General features: G+C 37.7%; 1 pseudogene; it reads left to right on the top strand.

The window, feature by feature from the left end:
• The window catches only part of LOC140598747 (elongation factor 1-alpha 1-like), a 42,975-nt pseudogene extending 39,556 nt beyond the window's left edge, over nucleotides 1–3,419 (top strand).
• Nucleotides 3,420–16,428: the final 13,009 nt, after the last annotated feature.

Raw genomic sequence — 16,428 nt, 5'->3', positions numbered from 1 at the left:
TCTTCTTGAAATCAGTATTTTAACATTTCTAAACTCACTTTTAATGGTTTGAAAAAGATTTATGTTAATAACTTTTTCTCTAGCTAAAAAACCAAACTTCAATTCTTACACCATAGTTATAATTATGTGGTTTAGCCTTATACAAGGAGGATCATCAAAATAATTTAACAGAAAGGCTAAAGTTAAAAAACAAAAAAGAATGACTAACAGTCAAGATAATAGTTTATACATAGATGGCATTTCTCACTTTTTTCTTGATATGGAAGAAAAATAATGAGGCATGACTATTTGCTGGAAGTAACTCCATAAATACATCATTAGAATAGAAATCATCATAGTTACAATAACATAGTTTTAATTAGTATATGTTTGTATACATTATTACATATATATTTATTATGTTGTAGTATTATAAAATAAAATACATAATATTATATTAGGTCAAGGTTTATTATTGCATATCTGTTATAATAAAGAAATGTTTACTGTGGACTACTATGTACATGATGCTATTAACAGAATCACATTTATGCCTAAATGATCACAAAAAATTGGAAGCAGAGCCCAATCCATCTGGGTTATTTGACGTCAGCTCTTCCTTAATGTTCTACATTTGCTTACCTTCTTTGTCACTTGAGATTTTGATTGATATTCTAATAAAATATACATTTAATAAGAAAGGACAACAGAGTAAATTTAACATGCAATATCCCTAATCAAGAATATCTATGTGTTTATAGGGGAAAGGGAGTAACTTACTAGCTGGCCACATTTCCTGATGTAGATTTCTTTGTTGTTTTTTACAAAGTAATTGAGTTGACCAGAAATCATGTGTCTGGGCAAGACTTACTAACATGCCACCCTTTCTGTAGATGAACAGGGAGCTAATTTTCCAGTGGGAATACCAAATGTTAATATATACAGTAATGTTCCTCTGGAGAAGATTATCCTGGCTATGTGTATTTTTGTGGAGAATGTAAAGCAAGAGGGCAAGGAGTACTTTCTTCCACGCTTTAGACTTCCATTTAACATTTATATTCCTGAACCTAAACACTTCTTTCATTTCACCTGATAATCCTAAATCTGAAGTTTCTCAGATTTTAGTTCTTCAGAAAGAAAATCCAGACACCCTAATGGTGTAGGTAGAATGAATACTATCTAGTTAATTCTAAGAGCTTTCAAAGGAACATACAAGTCTGACTGCTCCCTCTGGAACAATCCTTCCATTTTTAGACTTAATAATAACATCTGCCTTCTGAGATGCCAGGCGGACCTCAAGGTATGCATTTTTCAAGTGTTGATATCATTCTCTTCCTCTCTATTTTATGTTCTTTTTTTTTTTTTTAAGAAAGTTATAAACTCTGAGAGTGTGGATGGTAGATCCAGCTGTAGAGGCCCATGGCAAGAAGAAAGAGGCTGGAAGAAATGAGCTTTTCTACAATCCTACTGTAAAGACACATTGTGCCATTATTTAACATTTAATGTTCTATGCTTTGTCATAAAATCAATATTGATATCAGAGGTAACTGCTAGAAAGTTTTAAAAATCAGATGAAATCTTAAGGAACATGTAGTCCAATGCCTCCATTTTATAGAAAGAACAATTAAGCTTCAACTCTTAAATACTAAGTGTTCATAAGTATATTTTCATGGTTCTTCTACTCAATGTATTGTAGAGTTGTGCAGTACAATACATTATAGAGTTCAGTGTAATGTATGTACTCTAGAGTTTGCATCTAATGAATATATTATTTTCAGTAAAGTGTACTTGGTTTCGTGTAGTTTTCTTACCTATTAGACAAAAATTACACTTAAATCTCTTATTAATGGGGAAAACCTAATCCCTTTTCACCTATGAATATTCATATTAAGCTAAATATATTTATTTAGAAAAGATGAATGTCTGTCACCAATATAACCATAATTTGGAAGAATAATGATGCAAATGAAATGCATTTTAATGAAAAAGTAGTTATAATTCTGGGTTAAAGAAAGTAATATTCTGTTTCAACTTGTGCCATTAAGTAAATAGCTTTGTGGTTTAGAGCAAATGACTTAGTCTCCCTCGTCTTCATTTTACTCATTGGCAAAACTTCTAAGCTGAAAACAATCTAGTCCTTTACCCTTTAATCACAATTTTTCTGCATGTAAGTTTCTTATAATTAAGAACTTTTCATATGATTTACGGTTCCGTTTTTTTTCCTCCTACCATTTAGGTAATGTTGTTTCTTACCATTTAGAAACAAAGGTAGTTTTACCAAGGTAACACATACTCAGTGTCCAATTTACTATAACATTATGTGATGTTTTCTGTCTCTTTAAGAAAATTTTTATTAGGTTCTAGGGACTTTACATTGTTTTAGATACTTTCGACAAACCACAACAAACTTGCTTTTGAATTCATTCTAAAACAACAGCTGAAAAAAAAATTGTGAGTTGTGATTAGAGTTTTCAAATGAATGAGTCAGGGAATACCATTAAGAGTAATACAGTAATATACAGGGCGTCTGGGTGGCTCAGTCCAGTAAGCCTCTGACTCTCGATTTCACTCAGATTGTAATAATAATTGTTCTTCAGGTAGAATAAGAAGACTATAAGGCCTAGAGATAAAACCCAATAGCATAGAGAGAGGGGCAAGATGGTGCAAGAGTAGGGTCCTCAACTCACCTGGCCCCACCAACTTACCTAGATAACTTTCAAACCACCCTGATCACCTACAAATTCAAGATCTAAAGAGAGAACAGCTGGAATGCTACAGAGGGAAAAGTGTAAACTTCTCACAAGGTAGGAAGGTGAAGAAAAAATAAAAAAGAATCAAGTTTCGGTCCAGGCCTCCCAGGACCGCCTCCTCTGTCAGCAGTCTCAGGTCTGCTCTCTGGTCTGGCAGGTTGCTCTGTCCGCCTGTGACTGTTTGCCTCCCTGGCTGAAGAAACGGTGCCATTCAAGCAGTTCATTTGCACTGCACTTTATTTATTTATTTATTTATTTTGCACTGCACTTTATTTATTTATTTATTTATTTTGCACTGCACTTTAAACAAGTCAAGCACGTCCCCAGAGGCCGATATCGCTTCGCAGTCTTAACGGTGATAGCAGTTGTTACATCGGCTGCCAAGAAGTGGGTCCCCTGCAAGGAGGGGCCCAGCGGGAACATGGCTGAGAACGAGAAAAGGGCTTTCTGCTGGATTTGCAAGAAGAGCAGAAAGTTCCTGAAAGTGTTTCTGTGGCCGAGGGAAAGAATGCAACCAAGAAAACGATCACCCGGTCTTCCCTCTCCTCAGCTCACGCGTTCCCTGGGAAGGGAACACACACCAGCTCCAGTGGGGTCCAGATCCGAGAGCAGGCGGACGTTTCCACCGAAGCAGTAGGGTTCCCTGGCGACCGGGCGAGGCCTCCTCACCAGATTCTGACCTCCTCCTGACGGAAGGTGCTAACCTCCGTGATGTGCACAGGTGAGCAAACCACAGGCGGAAAGAGCTCCTCCTCCTGGGTAAGCTGCGGGGAAGCAGCGCAGGTGCCATGGTGTGGAGGCCGGGCCAAAGCACACGGGGGAACGGACAAGAGGACCTGGGACACGTCCCTTTGCAAAGCAGCACTTGAACCCAAAGATGCCTAATGCCATTGTGATGTTCATTTCAGTGAAAAGGACATTGAGGACCTCTACTACGCTGTGTATGTGGGGAAAGTTGCGTGTGACTTTTCTTCCAACAGAGTAAGTACAGATATTTGATCACTGCACACGTGCACCTGTGTCAGCGTCTCTCCAGACATCCCCGTCCGTTAAAAACCTCCCTTAGGGGATCCCTGGGTGGCCCAGCGGTTTGGCGCCTGCCTTTGGCCCGGGGCGTGATCCTGGAGACCCGGGATCGAATCCCACGTCGGGCTCCCGGTGCATGGAGCCTGCTTCTCCCTCTGCCTGTGTCTCTGCCTCTCTCTCTCTCCCTCTCTCTGTGACTATCATAAATCAATAAAAAATTAAAAAAAAAAAAACCTCCCTTAGATGTCCCTCCTGATGGATGGTTACTTAACTAGAGAGATTTGGCACATCTTTTCTTAGTCTTTTGATTCCGATTCAAAACTTGCAGCACAAACCAGGTCAGAGACTTACTTTCAGTTAGAACTTATTGCCATTTATTCCTTTTTATAAATTTCTATAGATTATACTCTTATTTTTTTATGTTACTAATTGGTCTACAGCCGCAGATATGGGCTTGTCCTGAGTACCTACCTTTTCGAATAACTTTGTAATATGGAAATGGTTTTGTGCATGTTCTTGGAAATACTTGTGTATGTATAGAAGGGAGGGGCTGATTATTTTTCTACAAAGTAATTTGATTTCTAATTTTCTATTGTGCCTTGGATATGTGCCAAATGATGGGAAAGAAACAGTAAACCTGGGATCCCTGGGTGGCTCAGTGGTTTAGCGCCTGCCTTGGGCCCAGGGCATGATCCTGGAGTCCCGGGATCGAGTCCCGCATCAGGCTCTCTGCCTGGAGCCTGCTTCTCCCTCTGCCTGTGTCTCTGCCTCTCTCTCTCTCTCTCTCTCTCTGTCTCTCATAAATAAATAAAATTAAAAAAAAAGAAAAGAAACAGTAAACTTTATGATTCTTAAAAAAAAAAAAAAAGAATCAAGTAAGGGAGGGGAACCATGAGGAGCCCGACTAAAGCTGAGCAATGAAAGCCCCCAGGGCAGGAAAGCCCAGCCCTGCAGAAGCGGGAACTTTAAAAATCCGCGCTGGAGTTTTCCTGGACAGAAAAGTGCTCAGCAGGGAAATGGGGCAGAATCGCAGGAGGGGCAGTGAAGCCTCCAGATTCCTGGAGCCACGATAAGAAGAGGGGCGCCGGGGTGTGGGGGCGGGGGGGAAGCTCACCACAAATTGCGAGCTGATCTTGGTAAAAGGGTGGAGCGCCACAGCCCTCGGGGCATTTGGGAGAAGCCAATCGGTCAGACAGGCTGTGGCAGGACAGAGGTGGCTGAACCCCGTTCCTTCGGAAGAGATGGTTCCCGGGAGCACGGGTCCAGCAGCTCAGGGTCCGGGATCCGAGGGTGCCCGAGCAGGCAAAGCCGTGATCCTGTGTTCCTCTGGGACAGGCAGAAGTGGGGAGGGCACAGGACAGAGAGAACTCTCCTGCCACTAGGCACCCCCAAGCTATGCACCCACACTGGCCCTGGGAGCATCTAGGCCAGTGCGGACTGGGAGACTGCGGTTAGTTACTTGTGGGGAGCTCGGCTCCAGAGCTGGAAATCTGTCACCACTGTGGTTTTCCTCTTTGTTTCACTGGTGTTGGGGAGAGGTGGTGACTCCAGGGAAGGAGGGCCTCATAGGGTAAACAGCTCACACTAAGCCCGGCACCTGGTGGGGGATGGGCATCTTTGCGCAGGCACACACACCTGAGAATCAGCGCAACAGGCCACTCCCACAGAAGCCCAGGTTGAAGGACAGGGGAAGAGCAACTTTACTTTTTTTTTTTTTAAAGATTTTTTATTTATTCATTTATGATAGAGAGAGAGAGAGAGGCAGAGACACAGGCAGAGGGAGAAGCAGGCTCCATGCTGGGAGCCCCACGCGGGACTTGATCCCGGGACTCCAAGATTGCACCCTGGGCCAAAGGCTGGTGCCAAACCGCTGAGCCACCCAGGGATCCCCCAAGAGCAACTTTATTAACCAAGCAATGCTGGAAAGCTCCAGGACCAAGGGAAAATAGTATATAGGACAGAGGGTTCTTATTATTTTTCTTTTTTTTTTTCCTCTTTCCATTATGACTCATTTTTTTATCAGACTAAAAACTTCGAATATTTTTCCTCTTTTCCCACCCTAACTACAATATTTTACCAGCTCTTCAATTTTAAGTTTTTTCCTTTTTGACTTTCATATTTCTACAATTACATGTCTTAGATATATTTTTCATTTCTGGATTTCCTTCAACATATTCAATTTACTTTTGGGAGGTACATGAGATATGGGTTTTTGTCCTGTTCTTTGCTTTTTCTGCCTCATTTTGTTTTACAATGCTGGAAGTTAGTACCTTCTAAAATACGACCAACATACACCCAGAACCAAGTGGAACACTGTGCTGGTTCATTCTGTGAGATTATGTTCTCTCTTCATTCCCATTCTGCCCCCCTCTTTTATCTTGTTTATGTTTTGGTGGTCAGTGTTGGGGCTCTCTACAAGCATTTCTGATTTATATAAATTTGGGATTGAGCATCTTCAAACATATAGAACTTAATACACATAGAACCAAGAGGATCACCCTCTAAGACTCCTCAGGTAGACAACATTCTCTCTCCACTACCATCCTCACCACCACCATCCCCTCCATTTTTTTTTTTTACTCTTTTCTTTACTTTTTTTTCCCCCTTTTTCTTTTATCATCTTCTTTGGTTTTGGTTTTTGGCTTTTTATTTTTACTTTGTTTTAAAATGTGTTTTTCCCTTTAGTGGTCCTTTGTCTTATTTTGTTCTGTTCTTCTTTTTTTTTATTTTCTGGTCTCTGACCTCTTCAGCATCATCTAAGGTATATTTTACTTAGGTCATGGTTGATATTTTTTACTAAGCCCACTCATACAGCCACACTGCACTGGACAAATTGACCACAAAAGAAGAATTCACCACAAAAGAAAAAAAAAAAACTCTGTCACAGTTACAGAATTTGGATTTAAATATGATGTCAGAAATTCAATTTAGAAGTAAAACTATAAAGCTACTGGTGGCTCTGGAAAAAAAGCATAAAGGCCTCTAGAGACTTCATTATGCAGAATTGAGACCTAATCAGGCTGAAATTAAAAGTATATTAAATGAGATGCAATCTAAACTAAATGTTCTGACTGCTGGGGTTAATGAGGTGGAAGAATGATTGAGTGACATAGATGACAAGTTGATGGTAAGGAAGGAAGCTGAGGAAAAAAGAGAAAATAAGAGCCTATGAGGAAAAGCTTGATAGGGAAATAAATGATAGTCTGAGAAGGAAGAATCTACATCTAATTGGGATTCCAGAAGAGGCTGAGAGACAGAGAGAGGATCACAAAGTATATTTGAACAAATCATAGCTGAGAACTTCCCTAATCTGGGAAAAGGAAAGGGCATTCAGATCCAAGAGAGAGAGAGGACCTCCCAAAAATCAATAAAAGTTGTTCAACACCTCGACATTTAATAGTGAAACTTGCAAATTTCAAAGATGAATAGACAATACCTAAGCAGCAAGAGACAAGAGATTCTTAACTTATATGGAGAGAGATATCAGATTAACATCAGACCTCTCCACAGAGACCTGGCAGGCCAGAAAGAGCTGGCAGGATATACAGGGTCCTAAAGGAGAAGAACATTCAGCCAAGAATACTTTATCCAGCAAGGCTCTCGTTCAGAATAAGAGAGATAAAGAGCTTCCAAGATAGGCAGAAACTGAAAGAACATGCGACCACCAAACCACCTCTGCAAGAAATATTAAGGGGGACCCTGTAAAAGAAAGAGGAAACCCAAAGAAATAATCCACAAAAACAGGGACTGAATAGGTATTATGATGACACTAAATTCATATCTTTCAATAGTAACTCTGAAGGTGAGTGGGCTAAATGATCCCATCAAAAGATGCAGGGTATCTGACTGGATAAAAAAACAAGACCCATCTATTTGCTGTCTACAAGAGGCTCATTTTAGACCTAAGGACACCTCCAACCTGAAAATGAAAGGTTGGAGAACCATTTACCATTCAAATGGTCCTCAAAAGAAAACTGGGGTAACAATCCTCATATTCGATAAATTAAAGGTTATCCAAAAGACTGTAAAACAGATGAAGAGGGACACTATATTATATTTAAAGGATCTATCCAACAAGAGGACCCAAAATCATTAATATTTATGCCCCTAATGTGGGAGCTGCCAAGTATATCAATCAATTAATAACCAAAGTAGAGAGATACTTAGAAAATAACACATTAATAGTAGGAGACTTCAACACAGCACTTTCAGCAAATGACAGATTTTCTAAGCACAACATCACCAAAGAAACCAGGGCCTTAAATGATACACAGGACCAGATGGATTTCACAGATATATACAGAACGTTCCATCCAAATGCAACTGAATACACATTCTTCTCAAGTGCACATGGAATTTTCTGTGGAGTAGACCACATACTGGGTCACAAATCAGGTCTCAACTGATACCAAAAGATTGGGGTTATCCCCTGCATATTTACAGACCACAATGCTTTGAAACTAGAACTCAATCATAAGAAGACATTTTGAAGAAATTCAAGCATGTGGAGGTTAAAAAGCATCCTGCTTAAAGATGAATGGGTCAACCAGAAAAATGAGAGAAGATTTAAAAAGATTCATGGAAACTGCTGAAAATGAGGATACAACTGTTCAAAATCTTTGGGATACAGCAAAAGTGGTTCTAAGAGGGAAATACATCACAATGCAAGCCTCCATTAAAAAATTGGAAAAAGCTCAAATACACACGCTAACCTCACACCTAAAGGAATTGGAGAAAGAACAGCAAGTAATGTGCAAAAGAATGAAACTAGACCATTCTCATACACCAGACACAAAGATAAATTCAAAATGGTTGAACAATCTAAATGTGAGACAAGAATCCATCAAAATCCTAGAGTAGAACATAGGCAACAGCCTTTTTAACTTGGCCACAGTAACTTCTTATAAGATACATCTATCAAGGCAAAGGAAACAAAAGCAAAAAAATGAACTATTGGGACTTAATCAGGATAAAAAGCTTCTGCACAGCAAAAGAAACAATCAACAAAACTAAAACACAACCTACAGGATAAGAGAAGATATTTGCAAATGACATATCAGATAAAGGGCTAGTATCCAAGATCTATAAAGAACATATCAAACTGAACACCCAAGAAACAAACAATCCAATCATGAAATGGGCCGAAGACATGAACAGACATTTCACCAAAGAAGACATACACATGGCCAAGAAGCACATGAGAAAATGCTCCATATCACTTGCCATCAGGAAAATACAAATCAAAACCACAATGAGATACCACCTCACACCAGTGAGAATGGCACAAATTAACAAGATAGAAACAACAAATATTGGAGAGGATGTGGAGAAAGGGGAGCCCTCTTGCACTGTTGGTGGGAATGCAAACTGGTGTAGCCACTCTGGAGAACTGTCTGGAGGTTCTTCAAAAAGTTAAAAATAGAGCTACCCTATGACCCAGCAATTGCACTACTGGGTATTTACCCCAAAGATGCAGATGTAGTGAAACGCTGGGACACCTGCATCCCAATGTTCATAGTAGCAATGTCCACAATAGCCAAACTGTGGAAGAAGCCTGGGTGTCCATCGAAAGATAAATGGATAAAGAAGATGTATACAATGGAATATTGGTCAGCCATCAGAAAGGATGAATACCCACCATTTGCTTCAGCATGGATAGAACTAGAGGGTATTATGCTGAATGAGAAGTCAATCAGAGAAGAAAAATCATATGGTTTCACTTATACGTGGAATATAAGAAATAGTGAAAGGGATTATAAGGGAAAGGAGGGGAACTGAGTGGGAAAAATTAGAGAGGGCAACAAACCATGAGAGACTCCTAACTCTAGAAAAGGAACAAAGGGTTGTGGAAGGGGAAGTGGGCAGGGGGGTGGGAGTAACTGGGTGATGGGCACTTGACGGGATAAGCACTGGGTGTTATACTATATGTTGGCAAATCAATCTTCAATAAAAACAAATGGGAAAAAAAAAAACCAATAACATAACTGAGTACTTCCAAGAAGTCCAATATGACTTTTGCATGGCATATAAAGGCTAAGAGAAGAGAAGAAATAAATATAAAGTGATGGCTCTTAATAAGTGGTTCTCAAGCCAGGAGCCCTGGCATCAGTATCCCTTTTGGTCTTATGTATGATATATTTTCAATGACTATTTATTAATTCTTTCAAATTCAAGAGTGGTTCTAAAAGAAATTGTAAAAAATTCTGAGTCTACATCCTATTTATTTTGGACACGTATAGGAATATTTTTCCTCTGTGGTAAAATACAAAGATTTGTTATCTTTATCATCATCATCATCATCATCATCATTATCACCATTGTCATCACAATCATCATCATCATACTATCATCTTCATCACCATTATCATCATCATAATAATTTTATGCTAGTAACATCTATAGAAAAATGTTTAAGAAATTATAAAGAAAAAGAATCACTTTTGAATTGAGTGCAGCCTAGTAAAAGTCTACAACCTTAGAGTATGTTTCTTTAAGTAGATGCAAGAATGGAGCCTACACAAATGTTTGAATAGGATAACCTAGTTTCTAAAAAGAAATGTGTTCATAACCAAGGAAAATGAGCACATGATTAATAGTAAATAAAAATAAATTCCAATGTTTTACAAGCCATTTTTAAATATTTACATAGATCTGTATAGTGCTTAATCATGATATCATGAACTAGTTGATCAAATACCTGTGTTTATGGCTTTGTACATATGTGGGGGAGGAGGAGAGTAAGAAGACGAGAAGAAGGACAGGAGAGAGGAAAGGGTAAAGAAATCAACACAAAAACCTTGGATCATCTATTTCAGGAAACCAGCACTTTCTTGTCAATGATACTAGTTGGCAAAAGCTATTCCTTCATGTTTGTCATTGATTGATATGCTAAGGAATTTACAAGGAAAAATTATAAGTTGAACTGGAGAAACAGAGTCTGCCATGGGGTTTGCACATTTTCACTATTTAATGATAAAACTTTTAAAAGAAACTTAAGGCATTTAAAATAATCCCTAATACTTTATTTTAAAGATAAATTTAAATAAACAAGGAGAGTTCAGACTCCATTCTATTTATGTTTCAACGCAAAATAAACAGAAAGAAGCTAAAAACTATAATCATTACTTGGATGGAGAATAGTGAAAATGTTGAATCTTTTAGCCTTATCAAATTCTCTGATGAAACTAAAAACAAGAAGATGTTAATAGCCTCCTTGGTCATGATCATCATTAATGTGTATGCTGATTAGAGAATTCAAAAAAGACAGTTCTTACAAGATCATACCATCGAAGTGTTCAAATCATTTGGTGCAAATACACAACTTACAGAAAAATGATGCAAAGGCTTCATTTGTTATTATTCACATGGGATTTAAGAGTTACTAAGAGTTCCTCAAGGTAATTAAGGTCAACAATTTTGTTTAACTAGGAAAATAAAGTTAGGAAAGCTTCTTGAAAGATTTAACTGTAGTTGCGTTTCTGATTTTACTATGTCACATTTATTCTTATCCTTCATGCATTCTGAATCTCTGCCATTCTACCAAATCTGTTTTCCAGATCACTAGTCAACAACCTAGCACCAAGTCAACAATTTGGCCATTCATCGGTATTTGATATTATTAACAAATTTCTTTTGAAAACCCTCTCCACGTTTGATATTTCTTTGCTCTCCCTTGCCACTACTACTTGACACTCCTCCCTAAACTCTTGATTTCATCCTCCAGCCTTTATCGCTTTTCTTGGTGTATACTTTCCACTAGTAATCTTTTGTTTTTCTTTCCTTGCAACTACAATATATTGATTGGCAACATCTAAATCTACACCCCCATACACAACTTCATCCCTGATATATATATATAATCTTGCATAATTAACTGACCAGTAGTCATCTTAAATTTTTTTTAAGTTTAAAACTATTACATTCTGACAAGTCCAATTTTTATATCACCAATGTAATTCCTTCGTTTGATGACTCTCCCCATTATTCATTCAAGTCAGAAGCCTTGTAGTTTGTCCTTATTCCACTTATCAACTACTCTCATTCCTAGTATCTACCTAGTCAAAAGGTACACTAATTATTTTTCCTTAAACCTATGGATTCTTTTCTTCCCTGCTCTCCAATAATCGCAATTTCTACCAAAGCCTACTATATCATACAAATTCATCAATCTCTTTTCCACATCTTAAAAGAATGATTTTTCCAAAGTGTAAATATAATGAGAAGCTCTGCAAAAAAAAGGGGTGTAAAACCTGTATTGCCTCCCCAAAACCTTAAAGATAAAATAACAATCCTTTAGCATAGTACTTAAGAGACTTCATGATATAATTTCTGTCTTAAGTTAAATAACAGCAATTAAAGTTCCTGTTGTTCACTTCATTACTATTTAGTCATGTTAAAGTTTCTTCCCTAAATAGGTTACCCTATATGTCTTTGGATCTTTGAACCTTTTACTTGGGAACATCTTTTTTCATCTGATAGCACCTATTAATTCTTTAGATTTCATATTCACATTCACCTTTGGGAAATTTTTTGATATCCAAAATCTGGAATGAGAGTTTCCTATCATGAAAATCCTAAAGGATTTGATTATCTGTTAGCTTTGTTGTCTTCTCCCCTAGATTTGCACACTTTGAAAGCTTTGGTTTTATAAGCTGTACTAGAAACTCATTAAATATTTATAGAAAAAAATCAGCAAGGTTTAGAGTTTCAGGCTCAACAAGAAAACAAAGGTATTAGGGCTAGAGTTCACTTTCTTAAACCTGTTCTGAATCTGGCAACCATCCCTTGAGTTAGGCAGGCAGCAATTTTTACTTGATTTTTTAAGTGAAGGAACAAAACCTCAGAGAGATTAAACAATCTTCCTGCAGACATACAACTTGTGTGATACGTGTTCTCATTACCCTTAAGCTAAACAGCAATGGGTGGGAGGAATAGTAGGAATATAAGTACATAATACTGACTGGAGTTTGATTCAGCTCAAGAAAATTTACTGAAAGCCTATGCTTAAAGCAATGTATTTTGGCAATACCTTTTCAATTTTGAAATAAGTTAAATTTATGAAAGAGTTATAGAGTATTATGGAGCTCATATATTCCCTTCTTTGGGCCTCCCTTCATGTTAGCAATTTATATACCAAGGGAATAATTGTCATTCAAAACACTATTAATTAAGCTAAGAAATATTATTCAGATTTCACTATTTTTCCCTCATAATGTATTTTTTCTATCCTGGAACCCAATCTAGCCTTCCACATTGTATTCTAATCTGAGCCAGCTCCTAATGATTTTGACAATCTTTGACAATTTTAGTGAGTACTAAACAGTTATTTTGTAGAATATTTGTCAATTTGAATTTGTCTGATATTGGTAATCCCTTATTATTTACATGGCATGAAAATTTGTTGACTATATTGCACAGTTTTTTGTAACCTATAAACAAAACAAAACCAAACTTCAAAAATCTATTTCCAATTTCCCCATTATATCTTCTTTTTTTTTTTTAAGATTTTATTTATTTATTCATGAGAGACAGAGAGACAGAGAGAGAGAGAGGCAGAGGCACAGGCGGAGGGAGAAGCAGGCTCCACGCAGGGAGCCTGAAGTGGGACTCGATCCTGGGACGTTAGGACCATGCTCTGGGCCAAAGGCAGGCGCTAAACCACTGAGCCACCCAGGGATCCCCCCATTATATCTTCTATACCTGTAATATTCCATATGATAGCCATGAAATACATGTGGTTATCTAAATGTAAACTAACTAAAATTAAAATTTTACTTCATCATTTAAAGTAGCTGCATTTGGCGATCCCACGTCGGGCTCCTGGTGCATGGAGCCTGCTTCTCCATCTGCCTGTGCCTCTGTCTCTCTCTGTGACTATCATAAATAAATAAAAATTAAAACAAAATAAAGTAGCTGCATTTTAAGGCTGAAGGGCAACATGAGGCTACACACTTTTGTACTGGACAGTAGAGACTATAGAACATGCTAATCATCACAGAATTTGAGCAGCACTATCCCTGGACCATGATTGTACAAGACAACCTTCACATTCACATAGGCATATTTTCTTGGTTATTGCTATAGACTGAATGTTTGCATCCCCCCAAAATTCACATGTTGAAACCTAATCCCCAGTGTGACGATATCTAAAGATGGGGTCTTTGGAAGGTGGTTATCACATGAGAGTGACCAGTACCTTTTTTACAAAAGGGACCCTAGAGAGTTCTATAGCCCCTTCAGCCACATGAGGACACAGAAAGAACAGAGTTTATGATTCAGGAAGTGTGTTCTCACCAGACATGAAATCTGCCAGTCTCCACCCTGGACATCCCAGCCTCTGGAACTGTGAAAAATTTCTATTGTTTATAAGCCATTTAGTCTATGGTATTTTTGTAGCAGCCTGAACGGAAGACAATTTCTTCACAAATTAAGAAACAATGTTAGTTTTGTTAATAACTACGTAGATCTCTCAATTATAAATTATTATGATTTCTTTTGTCATTTATCAATAAAATTTAGTCAACAATCCTTTGCTTAACTTAAGCAATCATAGAAAAAAAATAGGTACTTATGTGCAGAGGATGCTATTTTAGTTCTTTATATACATTATCTTATCAAATTCTCACAACTCCATGAATTAGGTACTAAGAAAGTCTCGTTTCCACAAGAGGAAACTGAAGAAGAAAGTTGTCCAAAGTCACAGTCAGTAAATGATATGCCCATATTTATCTCTACTCTTGACCATTTTCGTATGCTATACCACCTGGTATGCCAATTCCTTTCTTGCCTTTTTTTTCCTTTTATGTTAAATTACTATTTCAAATTTCTGCATATATCCTGGGAAAATTCCTAAAATGCATAACAGGAATATTTGTTGTTCTATGCTGTTTGAGGGATGTAGAAATCAATAAAAATAAAAGTCATCAGTTATTAGTTATCACCCTAGTTATTCTAAGGAATACTTTTTAAGTTTAACAGCATAATGTAAATGTTCACCTGGTTTTAACAGAATCTGAGAAGATTTAGAAAAAATTAAGTTTTGAGCAGGAAGTAAGCTTATTTAGGTAAGTACTGAAGGTTGCTTTAAAATAGTCTTGAAGGGGTACCTGAGTGGCTCTGTCAGTTAATCTGCCTTCAGCTCAGATCATGAGCTTAGGGTCCTGGGATCAGCCCCATGTCAGGCTCCTCGCTTAGCAGGGAGCCTGCTTCTCCCTTTCCATCCTGCTCATGCTCTCTCTAAGATAAATAAAATCTTTTTAAAAAATAAAAATAAGATAGTCTTCCAGAGAAGTAAGAAATAAATTATATTGTTCTGACTGAAAGGGAACTAGAGAATGAGGTTTGCTTCCAAAGTCCATCAAGAAGACTGTGATTTGTTGCATGTTTTCTTGTATTATTTCCTTTCTCTTTTTGTAAGATTTTGTTTATTTGTTTGAGAGAGAGAGCATGCACACCAGCAGAGGAGGAGCAGAGGGAGAGAGAGACAATCTCCAGGAGATCCTTCATGGAGCACAGAGGCAGACTTGGGGCTGGATCCCACCATTCTGAGATCATGACCTGAGCCCAAATCAAGACCCTTAATTGACTGAGCCACTCAGGTGCTCCTGTTACTTCCCTTGTAAATGAAAATGCATTCTTGTCCTTAGGTGTGGACTTAACCTTAGCATTCCCCAAAGTTAAAGTAACATCCAGCTCATTTATTTAAAGAGTGTCCAACCAGACCTTGGGAAGAAAATGTCATTGATTTATCTGCCATCTCAATTTAATGGAAGCAATAGTGGACAACTGGGAATTGGAAAATGATAATTAATGTTAATGATAATTCACATTACTGTGCCTGGCAAGACTTAAAACTATAAATTAATAAAATATTTAGGGGCAACTGGGTGACTCAGTTGGTTAAACATGGTACTCTTGATTTGGGCTCAGATCATAAGCTCAGGGTCTTGGGATTAAGCACTGAGTTGGGCTCTCTGCTGAACATGGAACCTGCTTGGGATTCTCTCTCTCCCTCTCCCACAAACTCTGTCACTCCCCTCCCCCAAAAAGTAAATAATAAAATATTTTATTTTATTAAAAAATTTATTTATTTATTTATTTATTTATTTATTTATTTATTTAAGACAAGGAGTGTGCAAACGTGAGCTGAGAGAAGGATAGAGGGAGAGGGACAGTGAGAATCTCACGTAGATTTAGACTCCCTGCTGAGCAGACAGCCCAAGGAGGGGCTTCATCCCAGGACCCCAAAATCATTTCCTGAGCTGAAATCAGGAGTTGAAGTCTTTTTTTTTTTTTTTTTAGGAATTGAAGTCTTAACCAACTGAGCCACTCAGGTGCTTCTTAATAAAATATTTTTAAATCACCACTCCTCAAAGTCATTTTCATTTCATTAAAACTGTAGACCTCTCAAATGCTCAAAATTATTTCACTCCAATTTATATAGAGTATTCCTGGGTTAGATACTTGAGCTAATCATAAGCAGTCATATTCAGAAATGTTAAATTTCATCTGTTCTGGTGGGTATTTCAAAATTTGTGATGCTCCATCTCTGGGTAAGATAACATTTTCCCTATTTCTTCTGTTCTGCACTTTATTTGTACTTTACTTACTTTGTGAATGCCCTCTTCTAATATCTTCTATGCATTTATTTTCTTCTTCCTCCTTAATTGGAGGA

Source organism: Vulpes vulpes, chromosome 4, assembly GCF_048418805.1.
Source record: "Vulpes vulpes isolate BD-2025 chromosome 4, VulVul3, whole genome shotgun sequence".
NCBI classification, from domain to species: domain Eukaryota; kingdom Metazoa; phylum Chordata; class Mammalia; order Carnivora; family Canidae; genus Vulpes; species Vulpes vulpes.
This window is presented reverse-complemented; position numbering and strand designations above follow the sequence as displayed.